Here is a 22,186-nt window from a genome sequence, read left to right on the forward strand (position 1 = left end):
CACCTAATCGACCTCCCCCTCTGGGGCGACCCCTAGTTGACTGGCCCCTACCCCTAGCTGCCTGAGCGGGTGGTGAAGTAACTGGAGATGAAGTCAAGGGTTGATTCCTCTGCTAAGACGGACCCTCAAGAAGATGATGACACTACCTCCTCATATGTCCAAACTCTCTACACTCATAACAACTCCTTGGTGCGAGGAACGTGGACTGAAGGGAACCCCTAGCACCAGAATGACCAGTAGAAGGACCTGGCATGGAAGAACCCTAAACCGATGGAGCACGGGACGAACTCTAGGCTGGTAGGGCACTGAGTGATCAATGGCCCTGATGTGAGCTATGAGAACCATGGCCCAATGATGCCCTATAATGAACTGGGTGAGCTGACTGAGCATGTCTGAATGGACAACCTCTGCCGTACTGAAACTGACCTCTCGAAGGAACACCACCAAAACTACCAGATCCCCGAGGCCTTTTGGCCTCCCTCTCATCTCTCTCCTGGCGGCGAACTGACTCAATCTCGCGAGCAATGTTAACAACCTCCTCAAAAGTAGCACCTGACACCCTATCCCTGGTTATGAGAATCTGAAGCTGGTATGTGAGGCCATCAACGAACCTTCTGATCCTCTATCTATCCATAGAAACCAACCAAATAGCATGGCGAGCTATCTGAGAACCTTATTTCATACTGCATCACAATCATATCACCCCGACACAACTGCTCGAACTGCCTGCGCAGCTCCTCCCTATGATATTGTGGCACATACTTCTCCAAAAAGAGAACAGAGAAATATTGCCAGGTAAGGGGCACTGCATCAATAGGCCTATATCATAAGCCTCCTACCAAGTAAAGGCGGCTCCAGAAAACTAAAAAATAGTAAATGCTACCTCACTGGTCTCCAGAATACCCATTGTATGTCCTCTGACACTTGTCCAAGAAACCCTGGGAATCCTCGCCCTCTGCACCACTGAAAGTCAGAGGCTGAAGTCTACCAAACCTCTCTAATTGATGTTGCTTATCGTCAAGCATAACTGGTACCACATAATCATGGGCTAGTGCAACGGGCTGAGCTGGAGGTGCCCCCAGTGTCTGAAGTCCTTGCACAACCTGCTCAGGTGTGCGAGAGTGGGAACCAGGCCAATGCACACTGATAGAATCTGGGCTAGGGCCTCCTAAAGGCCTGGAATCATAATAGGCACAGTTGGTGCCTGATCTGGTCCTGCTGGAGCATCCGCAACTGGGACCTGATCATAAATCGGGGCGGCTGGTGGATCTATAGGTGTTGCCCTAGCTGTTGTGCGGGTTACATACCTACCCCTACCACGGCCTCTACCGCGACCTTGGCCTCTAGTGGCCCCAACTGGTGGTACTTATGGTTGTCCGTCCTGATCAGTAGCACGTGTCCTCACCATCTGTGAGAGAATATAATAACAAAAGTTTAGTACTAGAATCAACATATTCGCACGACGGGAATTTCAAGAATGTGAAGTTTCGTAAAGGTTCAACAGCCTCCCGAGGATAAGTATAGACGTCTCCGTACCGATCCGCGAGACTCTACTAAACCGGCTCAAGACCCGTGAGACCTATGTAACCTAGGCTTCAAAACCAACTTATCATGACCCCAAACCACCCCGATCATGATGGCGCCTATCACAGTACTAGGCAAGCCAATTCAACTTTCACAACATCAAGTTCTTTTTATAAATTCAATTTTCTAAAACATATTAAGTCTCAAATCTTTCATATGTAATATATATCAACAAAAATATGCGGAAAACTAGTACGAAAATACATCAACATAGTCCGGAACTGGTGTCACTAGTCATGAGCCCACTAAGTACAACTCAACACCATCTACTTAATAAAAAATAAGTCTAAGATACAAAGTACTTGGATAGGAAAGAAAAAGGCAGGCATGTGAACGCCGTGCAGCTACCTTACAATTTCCGGATAAGACTCTAAAAGAGCTGAAGGCTCTCACTCTGATGCTCCGGCACCTAGATCTACAAACAAGGTGCAGGGAGTAACGTGAGTATGACAACTCAGTAAGCAACTAAAGTAAATAAAGTATGAGTGCAGTGATGAGAATTTAAAATCATATGCATACTTATCAAGGAATCTCAACAGAAATATCAAGTCAAAATTTGCAGTTCAATAACCAATTATCTCGTAAAACTCTAGTTTCCATTAAAATCCTTTAAAACATTTATTCAACATTTTTCAATAGAGGCTCAGTATAAAAGAAGAGTGAAAGCAGAAAAATATCATAGGCAAGCCCCTCGGGCGAGGTATCACTCATAAGTATAGCCTCTCGGGCAAGCCTCTCAGTCACTCGTGACTTAGCTCTCGTCAGTCAGTACTCACACTCAGCACTCCAGCTCAATAAATATCTCATAATAATAATCCTTGCGGCGTGCAATCCGATCCATAATATATAGTCGACTATGCTCACTGGGGGTGTACAAACTCCGGAGGGGCTCCTACAGCCCAATCATCATATCATTGCGGCGCGCAGCCGATCTAATATATATCACTGTGGCACGTAGCTCGATCATATATATATATATATATATATGCAGCGTGTAGCCCGATCCATAACATATATATAATCCTCACCATTATATCCTCAACCTCTCTTAGTCATTAACCTCACGGCCACTCGGGCATATCAGTGAAAATCAGAGAAACCCAGCCCAAACAGTTTTCATATATTAAGAAGTAGAGTAATGAAATTGGAGTAAACAATAAACAGGTAAACCATGACTAAGGATATGCTTTCAAATCATAACAGTGTGATGAAAGTAGTAAAATACCCCTAAGGGTCTAAACAGTTGTATATAAAGACCCCAAACATGGCATTCAGCCCAAGTTAACAAATTCATTTCTAAAACATATGGATATCATATACAGTATATCAAAATATGCAACTATACAGTAGTCACGGTACAGACCAAGTCACAATCCCTACGGGTGCACGCCCGCACGCCTGACACCTAGCATGCGCATCACCTCATTTATCAAATAGTACGAAATTTCGGGGTTTCATACCCTTAGGTCTAGATTTACAATCGTTACTTACCTTAAACCAGATCAAATACTACTCCGCAACGCCCTTACCTCTCGACTTGGCTTCAACTCGCTTCGAATTTATCCAAAATCAGAATCATAACATCAATACATTCTAAGGGAATGAAGCCCATGTGAAATAATGAAATTACATCAAAAATCTCGAAATTGGTCAAACCTGACCCCCAGGCCCACGCCTCGAAATCCAATAAAAATTATATCAATAGAATCTTTATCCTCCCACGAGTCTGTACATACCAAAAATATCAAAATCGGACCTCAAATGGTCCCTCAAATCCCCAATTTACACTCTTCAATTTCAAGCCCTAATTACTCAATTTTAGGCTTTAAATCCTACTAATTTCATGTTTAATTAGTTAGAAATCATCATAGAATCGAGTATTGAGTTCAAAATCTTACCTCTAAGTGTTTCCCTTCAAATCCCTCTTCAATCCCTCTCAAAAAGCTTCAATACCGCTCAACAATGGTTAAATATGAGCTAACATTCGCAAAGACCCCTATTTAAACATTCTATCCAGGTATTTTTCCTTAATCGCGATCGCGGAAACACCCTCGCGATCACGAAGCACAAAATAGACTGCCCTCATTTTAACCCTATGTGATTGCGTAAAACTCCATGCGATTGCGAAGTACTGCCTTTGCAAACTCATACGATCGCGGCCTCTCCCACGCGATCGCATAGAACAAACCTTACCACTTTACACCAGCTCCTTCTCTTCTACGCGAACGCGACTTTGGCCATGCGTTTGGAACCATAACCTCACAACCAATCACGATCGCGTTCTGACCTTCGTGATTGAATTGAACAAATTCCACCTCTGGCCAACAAATACTACGCGATCACAAACTCTTCTACACGATCGCAAAGAATAAAATGTCTGCAACAAAATACTAGAAAACCTGCTATCTCCTCAAGTCCAAAAATGCCCCGTTGAGCATCTGAAACACACCCGAGGCCCTCAAAACCTCAACCAAACATGCCAACACATCCCATAACATCATTTAAACTTTTTCAATCCTTCGTAACACTCAAAACAACATCAAAACGTCAAATCACCATCGGATTCAAGCCTTAGGATTTCCAAACTTCCGAATTCCACAAACTATCAAAAAGTCTATCAAACCTCACGCGAATGACCTAAAATTTTACACACACGTCACAAATAACACAACGGACCTACTCCAATTTATGAAATTCCATTCTGACCTTGATATCAAAATTTCCACTACCAACCAGAAAATGCTGAAATTCCATTTTCGCCAATTCAAGCCTAATTTACCACGGGCCTCCAAAATATATTCCAATCATTCTCCTATGTCCCAAATCACCTCACAAAGCTATCCGAGCCATAAAAACCAAATTCCGAGATTGTTTACTCACAAGTCAACTTTTGGTTGACTTTTCCAACTATATGGTCATCTTAAGAGACTAAGTGTCTCATAACACTCCAAGATTGCTCCAAACCCGAACCAACTGATACGATACAATGAAATGAAGTTGTACAACACATAAAGAAGCAAATATGGGTGAAACAGAGCGGTAACTCATGAAACAACCGGTTAAGTCATTACAATTGACCTTATCCAAGTCCAATTATAGGAATTTCAAGTACGCTATCTTCGACTCATCGAGTACGAACTAATCAACCAACCAACCACCTCAATTTCCAAACAAGTACCAATTGACCCAGTTACACATCATGCCAATAACTACTCAAATGCGACAAACCTATAGAAAAGAAACTAAAATAGGGGATATACCCAAATAAGTTTGGATAAGGTATTAGGACTCGTTGGTAAAATTAAAGGGGGTCCTGAGGGCCTCGGGTGTGTTCTAGGATAGTTTTCGACCAAGTTGTGATTTTTGCTGGTGCTAGTTTTGTTCTTCCCGAACACGGTGGGAAGTACACATTCGCGAAGAAGGAGTTGAGCAGGAGGTTATTTATTCTTCGTGTTCGCGATTGGCGAGCCACGTTTGCAAAGGTTTGGGCAGTAATGCTCTACTTACGCGATAGCCAGGTTGCATTGGAGAAAGATAACCAGGGCCTGGAAACTTGGCCTTCGCATTTGCGGAGGCGTGGTCACTTTGGCATAAGGCCAGCCTGGTAAGGCATCGTGTTCATGGGCCTAGTCTTCGCGATCGCGAAGAGGATTTTGGAGCTGGGGCTGAGTTGTGCTTCGTAAATGTAAGGCACATGCCACATTCGCCAAGAGTAATGCCTGGGCAAACCTTATAAGTTGGAATTTCGAGATTTCTTCTCATTTTTTATTTGGGATCAATTAGAGCCCATTTTGGGGGCGATTTCGAAGGGTCATTCCACCCACCTATTAATGTTAAGTATTTATATCCTACTTTTGATTATATTTTCATGAATATGTATGAATTTAGGCTTGTAAATTCAAGATTTGAAGTGAAAATGTGGGATTTTTGAAAGATGACCTAGATGATATTTTTTGGTTTTGACCACAAAATAGGACATGGAGTTGAGAATAAATTATATATTTAGATTCGTGGTGATATGAGTAATATTTATCTTCGAGAATTTTTGGATTCTGGGCACGTGGTCTTGAGGATTGACTTTGTTGGTTTTTCGTGTGTAGTTGAGATTTTGTTTGTAATTGTTAAATTACAAGTCCTTGAGTATATTTTGATTGGTTTGCATATTCTTTGACTAGTTTCGGATTGTTTGGTGTTGGTTTGAGATGTTAGAGAGGCGTTGGAGCCGATTATAGAATTTCAGAGCGAGGTAAGCCTCCTTTTTACCTTGTGAGGGGGAATTTCAGACGCCCACCATGTTTTAATTGTATTATTTGAGTCATCCTTACCTATTTAAATACTTTATTTTACAATTTTGCCTTAGACTAGACTTGCATAAGGTATCAGACTTGCTATTTTAGATATTTGATGAGCTACTTGATTAGTAGTGAAAATTATACTTCCTTTTACAGATTTCTATCGTTTTGTACATATTTATCTGAAAGCCTTTTAAATTGAATAACTTGCACATATACTTGTGAGTGGGTCCAGTGACCGATCAAGTTTTACTATTCTTATGGGCTGAACGCCTCTACAATACCATTATAGGATCGGGTCGTTCTCCTTGGCAATATTATGAGATGCATTTATGGATCGGGTTGTACGACCTTAGTAGTGTACATTATTATTATGGGATCGAACGACAGGATACCGTGCCATTACTCTTATAAGATCGGGTCATTCGCCTCGGCAGAATCATGTGTAATATTTAATAAGGAGTCAGTGTACCTATGAGTCTTCCTGACTTGAGATGTGAAGTTTTATCTGGTGTTGACAATTATGTATTCCATTCGATGTAGTATCCGGTTATTGATGACTTCGTATTTACTTCTTCTATTGAGGATCGTGTTATACACATATATCTTTTGTTTCTTTTACCTGTTATGCCTCAGACCTGTATACTTTTATTGTAATTTAATTATTTGGGCACTAGTAGGTGTCGATACTGACCACTCGTCACTAGTTTTTCGAGGTTAGGCTAGATACTTACTAGGTATGCTCTGATTTACGTACTCATACTACACTTCTGCACTAATTGTGTAGGTATTGAGACATGTACGTTTGATGGTTATCTTTGCGCATAGGCGCAGCTGCTGAGGAGACTTTGTGGTAAACTACATTCCATGTTACGATCTGCAGCACATAGAGTTTCTATCTTATTCATTTACTTTATCTTGTCTAATTTATATTCCAGACAAATATTGTAGTAGTACTGTACTTCCTAGTAGATGCTCACGCACTTGTGACACCGGGTCTGGGGAATTTGGATTTTGCTCTTGGTTGTATTCCGCTATGATTTCCTAGTTAATATTTTGGACTCATTCAAACATTTAAAATAACAATATCTATGTTTCCTATAAAAATGAACGATTCCCACTCTTTATTTCATAAATTGTTTTGAAATGTATTTTGAAATCTATTGATGCGTTGGTTTAATTTTTAGTTTTCCTAACGCTAGCTTTGGGCGCCATCACGGCCTATGGTAGATTTTGGATTGTGACAATAAGTATGATTTTTAACCATTTATTAGTATCTTCTTTAAATAGTTTTTAGTCCGAAAGTAATAATTTTTTACTCAAAATCTAATGAAAATGGTTGAATTGCAGGTGTGCTAGAGAATGTAAGCTCAATGAAAAAAAAAACTTAAAAACGAGATGTTCTAGATTAATTCAGCAAAGAGGAGAAAATGCTAAGAAATGTGCGGTCCGCATAATTCCATCTGCAGCCGCAAAATCAAGTGCGATATGCAGAAGATGGAATACGGTCGCAGAAGAAGAACTGAAGCTTTAGAGATTTTTGGCAGAAGTGATATAATGACCCGATCGGTCATTTGAGCATTTGCACTTCTCTTGGTTGTTTGAAGGCATGAGTAGTTCTGTATGTTATATTATGACTTATGTGAATCATCGGTTTTGGTTTTTTAGGTTATTCAAAATTGATTTGGAAGAATGATTCTCATCTTGAAGCTTCAAAATTTGAAAAGTTTGACCAAGTTGGACTTTTTAGTATTTGACCTTGAATTGGATTTCTGATGGTTTCGTTAGCTATGTTGGGTGATTTGGGACTTAGGAGAGCTTCTAGGTCGTGATTTGGAGGTCCGTAGTGGAATTTGACTTGAAATGGCGAAAGTTGAAATTTTAGAAAGTTTGATCGGGAGTGGAATTTTTTATATCGGGGTCAAATTCTGATTCCGGAAGTTGGAGCAGGTCTGTAATGTCAAATATTACTTGTGTGCAAAATTTGAGGTCAATCAGACATGATTTGATAGGTTTCAGCATCGGTTGTGGAAGTTTGAAGTTTCAAGTTTATTGATTTCGAATTGAGGTGTGATTCGACGTTTTGATGTTATTATGTGGGTTTTGAGGCCTCGAGTAGGTCCGTGTAATGTTATCAAACTTGTTGGTATCTTTGGATGTGGTCCCGAGGGGCTCGGGTGAGTTTTGGATGAGGCTCGGATCATTGTTCTTCATGTTTTCATTGTTGAGAAGCTGTTAGTTCTGGTGTTTCCAAACTTGCGACTGACATTCACCGCACCTGCGAGCCAAGCATCGCAGATGCAAGTTTTCGATGAGGGGTGGAGGTCTGCAGAAGCAGAGGTATTTGCGCATAAGCTCAACCGCGGTCCTGACCATCGTACAAGCGGTTTTCTCTCAAATGCGAGTTCTTTATCCGCAGAAGCGGAGGTCGCAGATGCGACATTTTTACCTCAAATGCGGAAATTGCTGGGTAGAAGCTATAAAATTGAGGTTTTGGTTATTTCTTCATATTTTGAGATGTGGGACTCGGATTGAGGCGATTATTGGAGCAATTTTGTCATAAGGATTGGGGTAAGTGTTCTGCACTCAATTTTGATTATGTTTCATAAATCTATCTTCATTTTTGGCAATTGGTTGATGAATTTAAAGAGGAAATTAGGGGGTTTCACCTAAAGTTTCATAATATGATTTTTTGAGTTTTGAACACCAATTTGGAGTCAAATTTGAGTGAAACTAGTATGGTTGGACTCGTAATTTAATGGGTTGTTGGATTTTGTGAGTTTGGTTGAGTTTTGAGGCATGGTCCCAAGTGTGACATTTGGCCAGATTTGGGATTTGATGTAGAATTAGATCTTTATCAATTGTAATTGCTTCCTTGGGCTTTATCTGATGTATTTGAGTTGGTTTTGGATAGTTTTGAGTCGTTCGGAGGTCGCTACGTGCGTGATGGCATTCTTAGAGCATCGCTTGGCTTTCTCGGTGTCGGAATTGGCTTCTTTATAGTGAATTTCTTTTGGATGAAATCAAATGGAAGGTTCTTGGCTAATTGAGTATGTAGTTGCTTGTGACTCGGAGTGGACTATGAAGTTCTCATATTTTTCATATGATGGCATGGTATATGCGGTGTGTTGTGTGGGATGGAGATTTGCATGAGCAAGGTCATAGTTCAGTTTTGAAGGGAAGTCCATGAGTCCTTAGGCAGCATGGACAGTTTCAGATGACTAGGTAAATGATATTACTATTTGGTATGGCTTGATGAGAGTATACATTTCAGACTGGGAGTTCTCATGAGTAGATGTTTTCGTGGTTATGAACTGTGAAGTTGTGGATGAAGCCAGTCAGATGATGGTATGTGTTGTGATCCGGTTATTGTGGACTTTCGGAGGGTTATTTATCTATTGTGGGTGACGAGAGTTGATTTGGGGTTCATTGGTAGACCCGATATGGATGTGTGTTCTGCACTGAGTCGGATTGGTTGTCTCCATATTATTATTGTTGAAGGATGTGCCATTGTTTAGAGTTGATTTTATTAGTATCGGATATGTTCTATGTGTTACTCTTCCATGCTGTGAGGGGTTGTGATTCGATGGTTATATGCACACCTGTTATGGTTCTATTTGGGATTTATAGCGGAATTTGAGCGAGATGAGTATTTGGGAGTTGCATGATTGATTGCACATTGGTTATGTTCTTTCGGGCTTGTGTGGCATTGCGTCATTTGCTTCTCCACGGTTATGGTAATTCACTTTGGGTACTTGATGTCGAATTTTGCATGGTTATTGATTTTGAGCAAGGCGGCTCGAGGTATATAATATGGAGCAGCGTTTGAATGGGGTCACGCATTGTAGAGAAGTTATGCTAAGATATGATCCTTTGTGTTATATTCATGTGTTTCGGTTCTACGGCGTGTGCTAGGCTCTTAGCATGGTGCTATGATGGTACTTGTTAAGCTGGCAGGACAGTCCTCTCGTTTGAGGCATCTTCAAGGTTGAGTACATTTGGAATGTTGCTATCTGGTGCACGGATTGCATGGGTTGTGGATTTAGATTATATGGATATGGCATGTCACTATAGTAATTATGTTAGATGAGATGAGGTCATCGGACCTAGAATGGGTGCTACCAGATCTGATTGTTGTATATTTGGAAGGATATTGTTGCTGATCGGCGTAGAAATTTGCTATAGTTCCTATCGATTGATAGGGAGTTCCACAACTTGTTGATTTGAGGAATGGTTATGAATTTCTACGTGTTTATTTCATTATTGGCAGGATATGAAGGTGTTAGAATGAGGTTTTGTTTGATAAGAGGTTTATTACCGGTATTGGGTTATTGTGAGCAGCTACTGTGATTAGAAATTATCACCATGAGTATTTGAGTTGTAAGGTATATTATATGATTACATCTTGGGTTACGGATATGGTTTGATATAGCTTGTTCTGACTTATACAGTGAGTAAATGCAAGATTCTGACCTTATAGAAAATTTCGGATGTAGGAAATTGGGTTCTAAGACTTATGGGCTAGGTTGGATTAAGAAATTTCATCCATGTTGTGTTATCAGACCTATATGGGATAGGGTGACGTGGGATCACCCCCAGGTATGTGCATAGTGAGGTTACATGGCGATTTGATGGCTTTTGGAACAACTCTTGGCACATTCGAGGACGAACGTATGTTTAAGTATGGGAGGATGTAACCATCCGATCAGTCGTTTTGAGCATTTACACTTAGCTCGGTTGTTTGAAGACATAAGTAGCTCTGTATGATGTATTATGACTTATGTAAATCGTCGGTTTTGGTTTTTTAGGTTATTCGGAATTGATTTGGAAGAATGATTCTTAGCTTGAAGCTTTAAATTTGAAAAGTTTGACCAAGTTTGATTTTTTAGTATTTGACCTCAGATTGGATTCTAATAGTTCTGTTAGATCTGTTGGGTGATTTTGAACTTAGGAGCGCGTCCGGATCGTGATTTGGAGATTTGTAGTGGATTTTGGCTTGAAATAGCAAAAGTTGGAATTTTGGAAAGTTAGACCGGGAGTGGACTTTTTGGTATCATAGTCGGATTCTAATTCCGGAAGTTGGAGCAGGTCTGTAATATCAAATGTGACTTATGTGCTTGAGGTCAATCGGACGTGATTTGATAGGTTTCAACATCAGTTGTGGAAATTTGAGGTTTCAAGTTCATTGATTTCGAATTGATGTGTGATTCGTCGTTTTGAAGTTGTTATGTGAGTTTTGAGGACTCGAGTAGGTTCGTGTGATGTTATTGGGCTTGTTGGTATGTTTGGATGTGGTCCTGAGGGGCTCGGGTGAGTTTCAGACGAGCCTCGGATCATTGTTCTCCATGTTTTCATTGCTGAGGAGCTGTTGATTCTGGTGTTTCTGCACCTGCGACTAATATTCCGCAGGTGCGATGGCTGCAGGTACGAGCCAAGCATCTCAGATGCGAGTTTTTACTGAGGGGTGAAGGTCTGCAGAACTTGAGGTATTTGTGCAGAAGCGCGACCGCATGTGCTGTCCAGGCCATCGCAAAAGCGGTTTTCTCGCAAATACGAGTTCTTTATCCGCAGAAACGGAGGTCGCAGATGCGACATTTTTATCGCAAATGCGGAAATTACTAGGCAGAAGCTATAAAATTGAGGTTTTGGTTATTTCTTCATATTTTGAGATGTGGGACTCGCATTGAGGCGATTTTTGGAATAATTTTCATCACAAGGATTGGGGTAAGTGTTCTACACTCAATTTTGATTATATTTCATGAATCTATCTTCATTTTTGGCAATTGGTTGATGAAGTTAAAGAGGAAATTTGGGGGTTTTGACCTAAAGTTTCATAATATGAAATTTTGAGTTTTGATTTGAGTGAAACTAGTATCGTTGGATTCGTAATTTAATGGGTTGTTGGATTTTACGAGTTTGGTCAAGTTTTGAGGCTTGTGCCCGGATGTGATTTTTGGCCAGATTTGGGATTTGATGTAGAATTCGATCTTTATCAATTGTACTTGCTTTCTTGGGCTTTACTTGATGTATTTGAGTTACTTTTGGCTAGTTTTAAGCTATTCGGATGTCGCTACGTGCGTGATGGCATTCTTGGAGCATCGCTTGGCTTGCTCGGTGTCGGAATTAGCTTGTTTAAATCTAAACTTAGTGCTATGTATTGTGTGATTGGTATTGAGGTGACGCACATGCTAGGTGACGGGCGTGTGGCCGTGTACCTTGTGAATTGTGACTCTGTTGTTTCCTGGGCACTGAATGGTGGCCTTATTTTATTGATATCTGTGTTTTTATCCTGTGATAAAGTAAATGAGTTGTACATCATGTTAGATATCATGCCTAGGCTTTATGCTAATATTGTTGGGACCCATAATGGTCGTTTCTTGTTGTCATCTCATTGATTTCATTGTCATTTCGTACTCAGTCATATTCATGCATTCATATCGTATCTCAGTCTCAATTGTTATTTATTGACACATCATATCATTGCGGGCTAGTTTCATGATATTGAGAGCCTGAGAGACCGGAGAGATTGATGGCTGAGTGAGGCCGAGGGCCTGATTGTGAAGATACTTATTGGATCGGACTGCACGTCGTAGCATGTTTTATTGGTTTGTGACTGAATGAGTCCGAGGGCCTAATTGTGAGGATTTTTATGGGATCGGGCTGCATGCCGCATCATGTTTTATTAATTCAAGACTAAGTGAGGCCGAGGGCCTGATTTATTTATGCCATGATTGGCTAGTTATAGCGCTTGGGCTGAAGGATCCCTCCCCCCCTCGAACCCTGCACACCCCCAGTGAGCGCAGGTACCTACTGAGTGGGAATGCCTAGTGCCGAATGACTGTAAGGATTGAGTGACTGTGAGGATTAAGTGTCTGGGAGGACTCCGTGAATTGATACTCTGAGAGTATGAATATGGTTTTATTACTGAGTCCTATCTCATTTGACATGCACATGACATGCAGGCACGGAGACGCATTTTTCCTCATCTTATACGGTATCAGTCATTCATGATTTTTTTTCCATACGATATCATGTCATTCATGATTTCTTTTTACACACATTGATATGTGGTTATAGAGAGGTATTTACACATGCTATCTGAAAAGAAAATGAAACATTATATTTACTGGTGAAAGAATTTTTGGGAAAAAGTTACAGTTTTCAAACTTACTCATATTTTTGACGATTTCGATAAAGGATTTGGGCTTTCATTGGTATACTTGAAAACTGAAACTGTTTTCGGAAAACAATGAAAAGGCTGGACACTTTATCTCTGAGCTATTTCTTTATTTATTTGTTTTACATTGTTATGAACTGCTATTAGTTATTGGTGTTGGACCAGGCGTATGTTCTAACTCATCACTGCTTTCAACCTAAGGTTAGGTTTGTTACATTTTGAGTACATGGGGTCGGTTGTACTTATACTACACTTCTTGCACATTGCGTGCAGATTTTGAATGTCGATGTTGCTGAGTTCGACGGAAGCTGGATTAGAAGATGTACCAGTGTCCCTGTTATATTTGCCTCTTGTTCATGGTAGACGTAGAATTGTAAAACTCTGTTTATGTACTTTTCAAACAGAAGATGTATTTACTTCATATCAGCCTTGTAACTTTTATTCTTAGAAGCTCATGATTTATACTATTAGTTCTTGGAAAATGTAATAGATCCAGATAATTTATTTTTGTTTAATTGACTTATTAACATTATTGAGGTTATATAGTTATTATTAGTTGGCTTACCTAGCGGGTTGGGTTAGGTGTCATCACGACTAATGGATTTTGGGTCGTGACACTTGCTCTCCGCAGACTAAAATGTGCGATCGCAAGATAGACAAAACTCACTATTGGTGAACAATATTATCAATAGTAATGAATATTAATTCACTATTGTGAATAGTGTTAGTATTGATGAGCAATAGTGTCGCACTATTCTTGTGAATAGTATTTGTACCAATACCGTATTTTTTTACGAGAATTACACTGACTGTACTCTAATACTAGTTGTTGGGAAGTGTATCAGGCTAATATAAGACGAAAAAATAATTTAAAAGAGAAAATCAATAAATTTCAGAAAATAAGACAAGACAAGATTTACGTGGGTTCGATTGTTATTACCCTATTTTAAATTTGTTAAAAGTAAGGTACAACATATAGGCAATTCCGAGTTTAACTAAAGTTAAAGTGTTGTCACCTAATTAATTATGGTGAATTAGGACACCTAATGCTGATTAAAGTAATTTAAAGTATAACTTTGTTAATGGCCTATTTAACCTAAAGATTTTAGGTAAGAGTTCAATTAATCTAAAGGGAAGGTTTTTAAAACACCCATTAAGATCCATATTAAAATGGTTTACCAGTCGGACTAGAACTAATTAAGGCTAAGTGTAAAGTAGTTTAAGTAACGTAAATATAACTTTAATAGAATCCGTCATTTGAAGTATAGTAACCTAGAAATCTGATTTTCCTTTCAGAGTCTAAAGAACCAAATTTTTGAAAAGAGAATTTCCTAAAAAATGGACTAAAATCCAAAATGACAGACCAACGTTAGACTTGAGAAAATTTGATAAAGTAAAATTAATTTATAAAAAAATTGTCTTTTGAAGTAGAGCAAGGTCGGTCATCTTCGACTTACGTCAAACAAAATAAAAATAGTTCGTCAACAATTCAAAGACCTATATCAAAACAATATTCATTATTGAACCCAAATAAAATACCTTAAAAAACGAACCACGCAAAGCATCTATTATTGACATTTTAACTAAAACAAAGACTGATCTTTAGAGTCAGTAATTCATTGTTAACTTGAGGCGAAGATCCTATGTGATCAAATGCAGGCATAGTGAGTAATCACGTACTAATACTTGGTTGTAAAGTTAATAGCGCAACTTAAATAAACGACAGAATTGAAATTAAAAGATAACCACGCAGTAAAATGTTAGTCATCAATCAAGCATGCATAAACAGCCCCATTTGGCTCCTAACAGAAGGATAACATCGTCTGTAATTCCTGTTTCAGCGCCTCTTTATCCATTTTTGCTGTTCGGATTTATTTCGGAGAGAGGGCGAGTGATGATAATGTAGACATCGGTTCTAGACAGTGGCATAGAGTCTCAAAGTGGAACTCGAGAGCAGCTCCGTCATGTCATGTAAACAAGGAAAAGAAAAGGAAAGAAAAAGAATGGGTTAGAAAGAATCATATGCTTCTTAATGGACGTAACAATCAGAGAAGAAACACACATATTGAAAGCTCATACTTAAACAAATCAGTATTTTATATATTGTAAACGTATACTTGAACAAATATCTACATGTGCTAATAACCAGAAACATAAGGAAAACTAACTTATACCAACATGAAGTTTCTTAAACAATGTTTCACTTTAGGAAAAATATTATTAACTTCCTGACTTAAATAACATCCTAAAATATGATTTAAACTAACTCAGTTGCAGAAAAGGAAATGTTATAAACTCTTTCAAAGTTACTTTAGAGATAAAAACAAGTGCAGTTACAGAGGATCTTAGAAATAGCATGAAGGCACATGATACAAGAAATTATATTATCAATTCTAACAGTGTAGTACCTAAACTTAAAATTAAGAGGGGAGTACAGAACTAGCACAGATACATGCTGACACAGAGTATTGTACCAATCATGAGCCTCTCTTATGTGGAATCCATACTACTCCTAAAATAATAGTTCTAGCAGTTAAAATCTAAACAAAAAATGCATAATACACTAAAGGAACACAGAAGATATACACGACATATTTATTATAAAAAGGGCAAGAAAAGGCTTAAGTTAAAACATGATTTACTCTTCCAAATAGTTAAATCAAACGAAATGATAAATTCATCATGTCAAAATTCTACTAACATATTTTATCACAACAACAGAAAAGAGTCTAAGACATGATTCTTCAAGGTAAAAATAGTACATTTAAACTAAGGAGAATCAGAAACAAAGTCGGACATTACCTGTTGTGGGGCAGTGAACTGGAGCGTCGAGTCTCGAATCTACTCTCTCTGTTATGAAAAGATTCTAACCTCGATCGGAATGATTTCAAAAATCTGTCACGGCTAAAGTTCACCGAGACAGAAAAGAAAAGTTTTGAAAGAAATTCTTAGTTTTTGATTGATGATATTAGCTGTGAGAGCAAAAAAAAAAATAACAGTATCGAGCGGGACACAGTTTGTGTGATGTAGGCCGCTGAAAGGTAGACTTAAGGGGGATAGAGGTGGCGGAAAAACTCCTCCCCAAATTGACACCGATAGGATGTATTTATAGGGATGATTTTAGGGCTATGGAACATTGAGCGGGAATCGAACTAACCGTTTGAATTTCAAAAAGAGCCGTTTGAAATCAAAGAGAAAATCTTTACACCAGCAAGTATGTCTGGACAAAGGTCAGAAACTTCAAAAGTATTTTGGCCTCTTGTATTGACTATATCTTGTTGCATACGAGAGAGAGAAAGAGGAGGCACGAGATTTGAAGAGAGACAAAGAACTTACTCAAAATCGGCGAGGCAAGCTTCTACCATGGTTAAGGATGCTGAAGCTTTGCTTGAAAAGGGAACGGGGTAAGGAACAGCGTTTTTTTTTTTTTCGGGGAAAGAAGACAAGAATACCTAGCTGATGTATTAAGATAGTCTTGGGCTAAAAATAATTGGCTGTATCTGATGGACTGATTTGAAATGCAAGACTTTTGCGCTGTTGAGATTCAAAAATGGCACTCCAAAGAGGCCGAAATTGTTGGGCTATTTGGACTCCTTTCTTCTTGTACTTCTTCTAAGCTTCTAAGTTTATTCAAATATTTAATATTTAAAATACATTATTCAATAACAATAGTAGTAGCAATAATAATATTAAGCAATTAATAATAATAATAATAATACTAATACTAACATTAATACTAATATTACTAATAGTAATAGATCTAACAAAAAAAGTAGTAAAAATAAGGTATTTAAACTATTATTAACTTAAAAGCTCAATAGAATTAATTGAAAGAAAGGAGGGACAAAATTGGATGTCAACATCGATAATTTTTGCCTACTTCATGGTCACACAGAGAATATCTTTTTATTACTAAACAGAAAGAAGTAATTGTGAAGATGGTTGCAATGGAAGAAGAGTGCCTATTTATAGGCAGAGCGTTTGCTGAAAAAGGTTTAAGCAAATGTAAAAAAGCGGCAGGACGGCACCACAAATTGCGCACCGATTTTTATCTTTCATATTGTTGCAGCCTATATTTTCTGACTTTTTCTTTCTTCCCCCTTTTTATTCTTTCCATTATTACATTTTCATTTGTCTTTTTCTTTCTCTTTGATTTTTCCACTTTTTTTGTCTTCTTCCGTTTCTTTCTTTTATAAGGAATAGGGTTTGCTCTTGTCACCCATCTCAGTCCAAATAACTTTATTGAATCCGTCCAAAATCAGTCAAACCCGCTCATTTGACACCACTAATAGAGATTGAAAATCTTAACATGTGGTATCAGAGTACATATATATATAAGGTAATAAAAATCTTTACATATGGTATCAGAGCATATTTAGGAACTAATATTTTGATACCACTTGTAGGGATTTTTTATTTTTTACTATAAAACTTAAATAATAAAATATTTTTAAATTTCATGGATGACTATTTACATAAAAAAAGTTCAAACTATTAATCTTTAGAGATAATTTGGTAAAATTTATAAGTAATATATATATATATAGGTTAAATATTTTAATAGTGTAATTTTAACCGTGCGGCGTATGACGGGGTAAACCTTTGACATGTCAAATATATTTGCTTTCAAATTCTCCTTTCACTTTGAATTCTCTGTTGTGTTTTTTTATAGTTGTTGCATATTCGGCCACTGTATAATTTATATAAGGCTGATATCTACTAAAATAAATATTTGCAGTTTGAACTCTCCGGCTTGTCTATTACGTTATATATCAAATTTATTATGCAGGCATTACACTCCTAAGTTCATTTATCCCTTAATTTTTTAATTGTTCGTCGGTGATCACCACATATTTGTTACAATTGCGTCTTAACTATTTAGAAATGACCCAAATTGCCTATGAACTTTACGCTCATGGGCATTTTTTGTCCTCCGTTAAGAGTTGGGCAGCTTTTTGCCCCTACCATTACAAAACTGGCTCATATTTGCCTTGATTTTGAGAAAAATTTATTTATGCCTTTTTCACTAACAGACTTATTCAGAAAATAAAAGATAAATATGAAAAAGATCCAAAATTGCCCCTTAAGTTTGTAAAAGGCTTATTTTTGCCCTAAATATAAAATAGTATGATTAATATTTTTCCTTTTCACTAAGGGATCAATTTTGAAACTCAATTTGTGCAATTTAAAACCATAAATGATACTTGACATTTAATTGAATATTCTCTTATTAATCATCTCCCCCGTCCCCTCTCCCATTTAGGTTTAACTCACCCCAAATAAATACATTTGATTTTTTTATATAACTGTTGCTTTAATTAATTGTTTATTTATTAGTAGATGTAAAATCCAGACACTTTATTCCTTGTTTTTCTTACTCTGGTAGTTTTTTTTGTTGTTGTTATATTTGTTTTAATTTAGCTATGACGTGTGTTTAGTTCTTCCATTTTTTAAATTTTCTTATTTTTAATTGAAATTTTTCATGAATTTTCAATTAGTTTTAAAGTATCATTTTGTGATTTTAATATGTACAATTGAGGTTCAAAACAGACCCCTTAGTGAAAAGGGGAAATATTAATCAAATTAATATATATTTAGGGCAAAAGTAAACCTTTCACAAATTTGAGGGGTAATTTTAGGCCTTTTCCATATTTATTTTTTTTTAATTTTATTTTTCTAATGTCTTTGTTAGTGAAAAAAAAAAGGCAAAAATGAACCTTTCGCAAACCACGGAGAAAATATGAGCCAGGTTTGCAACATCGGGAACAAAGAACTACACAACTATTTGGGTTTATGTTTAAAATTACTGTTGTCATTCCTTTATTTATGTATAGATGGACATGTTATCGAATATCAATTTCGGCAACTGAAATAGTTATTCAAGGAGTTGAAAGACTCGAATTAGCTTTGACAAAATTAATCTTTTAATTGTTCTGTGCCTATTTTATTATAACGCCACATGTTTCTTTATGCTTTTTTATAAGAATATTGTCCTAATCCATTTAATAAATACTTTTTCTTAAATGTATTTGCTTCTGCAATGTCGTTGGTAGCTCTATCCATGTATAACAAAGATGAGGGATTATATAGATGATATTTTGTCAAAGTTAACTAATGAAATTTCTTAAACTTCTACACACATTGTATCACTTAGTTGATGAGTGTTAAAATAGCCGTTTTCCATTTTATTTGATGTTGAATATTTGAATCATACTACCAATTGCTATAAAAAAAGTTTAAAAATTGTTGTCGTTTTTTTTGCTTTAACAACCATTTTTCTACTAATGTGCTACTGCATGGATTCAAGATGGAAGTTGAAAAGACTAGATATACTTAATTGATTTGTAATTAATATACTTAATGAATTCAACTCTTAACATCCTTTACTTAATACGGTTTTATGCACTATGCATAGAGTTTATTCCAGATAAATAAATAATAGGAACCGATCGATGCATGTTTGAGTGTTTCACATGATGATTAAGAAAAGATTCAAATTAAACACAAAATGTTGACAAATATGAGAAAAGGAATGTTAGAGGCTTAGAGCTGTAACTAAGAAAAGGTCTGTTGCACTACTGTGAATAGGATTATACAAATGCAACCCTATTTAATAGTGTCATAAATCTTTAGTGAACAAATTTATGGGGTTCATTTGGTTCCGCATCTCACTTGCATTTTATTGTTTATCTAAACTCATCAGTAGTTTTAGTCAAATAATTTTATTTTCGACGTCGTAATGCAAGAAAAAGATAAGAATTAACAAGAAAAGAGAGAGAGAACATTTACACGATAAGCATACATGTAAAAGAGCCCCAGAGGTTACAGAGGAAATTAAAGGATATGTTGAGCAGTCCAAATTAAAATAAGAAAGGAGTTGGGGAGAAAACTGGCGCCAATGCTGAAACGGGAATTCTCCTGAGAAAAAGAATTTTTTTGTTAGTTTGTGACTAAGCCGTGAAAGCAGAAGAAGATAAGTTGAAATAGCACGCAGAATTTGTTGTTGCACCAACTAGTCTTTTGCATAATAACATTTTCTTGACCGAAAATATGAATTTTATCAGATTAATTTCCTTTATTAGTTGTTTCACTTCGATATTAAGTTTACACAAATTTATCTAAGCTTTGAACATTTAAAGGATGCAATTCCTCATACTACTTTTCATTCTTTGCATCATCGCTTTCCTTTCAGAAAATTTATAGAAATTATTGCAGTGAATGTTTTTCTACCAACTCTTGAAGACTAAGAGTATTTAGTTTTATAACCCTACTTTTTTTTTTTACTCACAGGAGATTTATTTTTACAGGTAAAAGATCATGAATTCAAATTGCAAAACAGATCATGAATTGCAAAAGAGTAAACGAAACCTAAAGAAGAAAAAGAAAGGACAGAAGAAGCAAAACGTCAATTATACTAAAGATATAAAAATAAGCGTGATACCTCTAAATTTTAAATTTTTAAATGAGATGATCATATAACTAAACATGATATTAGAGCACGTTGAAGTCCATTCAAGTTTTTGCAATAATCTATCATCAGCATAAAGATTTTTTTACATGTTTAAGATAAAGGTGTAATAAATAAATAAAAGTCTGTTAGTGCTAATATTTATTAAGCTTCTAGATGAAATGTTTACACAATTAAACAAATTTACCTGGTGTCATCGCAGCGATGATGACGGGGTTGAGTGGCCGGTGCAGAAGCAGTTGAGACTTTTCTCTTTACATTCCTCGGTGGCAGAGCGTTGTCTTCGGAAATGGCCGAAAGGGACGGCCTCCAATTAGGGACGGAACCACCACACCTCGGTGGCGCAACTCTCCCTCTCCTCCGCCGTCTGTTCTTGCGGTTAGTAGGCGGGGCTGGGCCAGGAACAAGAGGTCCGATGTCCTCTGCTGGGGGCAAACGTGAAGAACAGCCACAGCAGGCAAATAGTTCCAGAAGGAACTTCATTTTTTTGGGGTAACAGAGTTAAGGTATTCAGATTAAGCTTGTATTTAAAGCTGCCCCCCTGTTTCGCTCTGCATCTCTCTCTGTATCGTGCCTGGCCCCAAGTGATTGCCAGCACTACGATAAAACTCCCGAGTTATAACACGGGACCCAAAAGGTAGTTGGTGGTTATTGTCCTTTGTCTCACATCCCATTCTTGTCATTTATCAACTTCTACTTAGGTATTTTATTTAACTTATCCTTTCCAAGAGTTGAACTTTTGGACACTAGCATTAAGTCACCTAAGGAAAATATATAGTCAAGTATTATTTTAATATTTTTTTGGTTGATATAGTAAAGTATTGTTATAAAGGATATATATTATAACATAATATAAAAATTGGTTCCGAAAAAACTTAGCTTTTATAATAAATAATAATTATAAAGGGATGTAGTTATAGAAAGGTCTTAGTGTACTTAACCATCCATAAATGTGTAATTAGTACAATTGAAACATGAAACTACTTACCTACTACGAGAAGTTAATATACGTTAATGTGTAAAAACATTAATTTTACATTCTCAATGCACAGGACTTAAACAATTTTCTTTAATTTGATGCCGTGCATTAATATGAAAAATAAAGCATCTAGATATACGCCCAAAATCAATGACATATGTTGCTAAATATTTGGTCTGAGAGAATAGAAGTCTGTCGTATATGCAGCTCACTTTAAGGCAACCGATTTCATGATATTAGACCTCTATAAGCCATTTAGAGTACCCTTACATATTCAATGTGAACATCATATCATATGCTCTAACCATAAGAATATTTAGATACCTAACATTCAAACATGACTTGACAAGAAATGATTCCCATTATTCTAAAAAAGGTAGTGTATGTTAAAAGTGAAAATTCTTGTCGAGAAAAGATAAAACGGGAAGGTAATTAATTTATCGGTAGATGATTAGTGTGAAAATTGAAGAGAGAAACATTGCAAAATGAGAAAATTGTATTATTTCTAAAACTAAGATTGTATCCATACAAGTTCCTATTTATACACATGCAAACCACTCCACCAATTAACAGCTGGTATAACTAATCTACAGCTAAGCTAACTAACTCAAATGTGTAGAACAAGGAAAATTACATAAATATCCCTAACTAATCTACGACGATATAGCACACTTATGTGTTTAGAT

The 22,186-nt window shown here is 37.0% G+C and overlaps 1 long non-coding RNA gene across 1 annotated transcript; it reads right to left on the reverse strand.

Annotated features, from left to right (window-relative positions):
* Positions 1-19,812: 19,812 nt before the first annotated feature.
* LOC107796526 (uncharacterized) lies at positions 19,813-21,107 on the reverse strand. The gene is made up of 2 exons (XR_012695666.1): positions 20,709-21,107; positions 19,813-19,971 (listed from the first exon to the last, which is right to left on the reverse strand). It is a non-coding gene; the product is annotated as an uncharacterized LOC107796526 (long non-coding RNA).
* Positions 21,108-22,186: the final 1,079 nt, after the last annotated feature.

This window comes from Nicotiana tabacum, chromosome 10, assembly GCF_000715075.1.
Source record: "Nicotiana tabacum cultivar K326 chromosome 10, ASM71507v2, whole genome shotgun sequence".
NCBI classification, from domain to species: Eukaryota; Viridiplantae; Streptophyta; class Magnoliopsida; order Solanales; family Solanaceae; genus Nicotiana; species Nicotiana tabacum.